The sequence below is a fragment of the Otolemur garnettii genome, unplaced genomic scaffold, assembly GCF_000181295.1.
Source record: "Otolemur garnettii isolate 467f Iridium unplaced genomic scaffold, OtoGar3 scaffold00044, whole genome shotgun sequence".
In the NCBI taxonomy this organism is placed as follows: domain Eukaryota; kingdom Metazoa; phylum Chordata; class Mammalia; order Primates; family Galagidae; genus Otolemur; species Otolemur garnettii.
Window position 1 is genome coordinate 9,820,187 of NW_003852439.1, and position 2,832 is coordinate 9,823,018.

Below are 2,832 nucleotides of genomic sequence, written 5' to 3' on the forward strand. Positions count from 1 at the left end.
AAAAAAAAAAAGTTAAATCTGATTTGTCTCACTCCAAAGGCCTCACCATTGCATATACTACTTCCTAACAATTCCTAGTGAAAAGATAGAACTTTCTGGCTCTGGAAATCTGGAGAGCCAGAGATTGATTCTTTCTCTGATACTTATTCCACACATTCCCTTAGTCCTCAGTGGCCTCCCTCTCAAGAAGATGGTGGTTCTCAAACAGGGATAAACACACAGATGCACTTAACAGACTTGTCAGAAATTAACTACTGTGGCTTGGCGCCTGTAGCACAGTGGTTATGGCGCCAGCTACATGCACTGAGATTGGCGGGTTCAAGCCCAGCCTGGGCCTGCTAAACAACGATGACAACTGCAACAAGAAAATAGCTGGATGCTGTGGCAGGTGCCTGTAGTCCCAGCTACTCAGAATGCTAAGGCAAGCGAATCGCTTGAGCCCAAGAGTTTGAGGTTGCTGTGAGCTGTGATGACACAGCCCTCTACCCAGGGCAACATAGTGAAACTCTGTCTCAAAAAAAAGAAGAAGAAAAGAAAGAAATTAACTATCATGGTGGGGGGCAGTGGCTCATGTCTGTAATTCTAGTACTCTGGGTGGCTGAGGCAGGTGGATTGCTTAAGCTCACGAGTTCAAAACCAACCTGGGCTAAAAAGCAAGACCCCACCGTCTTTACTAAAAATAGAAAAACTGAGGCAAGAGGATCGCTTGAGCTCAAGTTTGAGGTTGTTATGAGCTATGATACCATGGCACTCTACCCAGGGCAATAGCTTAAGACTCTGTCTCAAAAAAAAGAAAGAAAGAAAGAAAGAAAGAAAGACAAGAAAAGAAATTAACTACCCCACATTGACAAATCAGAACCCCTTTAGGTGCAATCCAGCCTCATTTAAAACGAAATGAGGCCAGACATGGTGGCTCCAGCCTGTTATTTTAGCACTTTGAGAGCCTGAGACAGGAGGATCACTTGAGGTCAAAAGTTGAAGTCTCATAGCAAGACCTTCATTTCTACAAATAATGTATATAAAAAAATTAGCTGGGGGCTTGGTGCCTGTGGCTCAAGCGGGTAAGGCGCCAGCAACGTACACCTGAGCTGACGGGTTCAAATGCAGCCGGAGCTCACCAAACAACAATGACGGCTGCAACCAAAAAATAGCTGGGCATTGTGGTGGGCGCCTGTAGTCCCAGCTACTTGGGAGGTGGAGGCAGGAGAATCGCTTGAGCCCAGGAGTTTGAGGTTGCTGTGAGCTGTGATTCCATAGCACTCTACCCAGGGCAACAGCTTGAGGCTCTGTCTCAAAAAAAAAAAAAAAAAATTAACTGGGCATGATCATGCCTGCCTGCAATCCCAGCTATTCAGGAGGCTGAGACAAAAGGATCATTTGAGCTCAGGAGTTTCAGATTGCAATGAGCTGCGATGACACCCCTAAACTCTAGCTTAGACAACACAGTGAGACCCTGTGAAAGAAAGAAAGAAAGAAAGAAAGAAAGAAAGAAAGAAAGAAAGAAAGAAAGAAAGAAAGAAAGAAAGAAAGAAAGAAAGAGGGAGGGAGGGAGGATTATGACTTACAGAAACTTACAGAAACACGCACTCTACCCAGGGCACGGAGTGAGACTGTCTCAAAAAAAAAATCATTTCTACATGATTCCAAAACCAAGTATTTTGTCCTCTCTTTGATTCTCCCACAAAACAATACCCTGCTTCCTACCATCAGATTGATGCCATCTCCATTCTCCATACCTAAATCTCCTATTAAAGACCAGTCCTTCCTCATGCTTAGAATTCTGTTTCCTCCCACACTTAAGGTACCTTGCTCCAACTTTTATCCCCTCTTAACATTTTTAGTCTTTCCTACTGGATTTGTGCAGACAGGAGTTAATTCTGTAGGCTTGAAGCTATTTTAGGAAGCTTTGCTTTCCAAGTTATCCCCTTGGCTGGAAGTCCTGGAACTTGGATTTCAAGAACTTTGGTTTCACCATTCCCTAATTGATAAGGGTGGCTTATTTTGATACATGCTAGGCAGAAGATGCCTACATGCTTATCCCCCAATAAAAACCTTGGGCACTGAGTCACTAATGGACTTCATAAACAGAAAGATTATACATGTTACTGCAACTTTCATAGCTGGAAAAAGGAGCCCAATCAAGTGCTCTGTATCCCTTCACAAGAGGGAAGGGCTTAAGGAAGCCTATGTATGGATTTCTCCAGATTTTACCTGTGTCGTTTTCCCTTGCTCATTATATCATGCATCCTTCCCCTGTAATAAACATTAGCCATAATAAACCTGAGTCCCATGAGTCTGTCTAGTGAATCATTGAATATGTGGGTGGTCTTGAGGACCCTCAACCCAAGCAGGATCCTTCACATTATTCAAACATGCTGTAAAAAGCTCATATTTTCCTTCAGCTACAGCCTTATCTTCACAAATGTCCCTGCCTTCACTCTCCTTCAATCTGGTTTCTGCTACTACTGGTCCACTAAAATTGCTCCTTCTGAGGGCTCTGTTCACCTCCATGTTGCCAAACCTTTGGGTCTTCAATTTACTTGACCTTTTAACAGCATCCAACCCAGTTAGCCACACCTTTCCCCTTCTCCTGACTTCCTTGATACACATTTCTGGTTTTCCTCCGACCTCTCTATTTATTCCTCTCCTTTCCAAATACCACTCTCCTACCAGGTCTCTCAGTGTTGTTTCTCAGGCTTTGGTCTTGGCTCCTCTTTTTCTCACTCTAGATTCTCTCACTTGGCCAAGTACTCTAAAAATTAAATGAGCAAGCTCGGCATCCATAGATCAAAGGTTAAGGCACCAGCTCTATGCACTGGAGCTGGTGGGTTC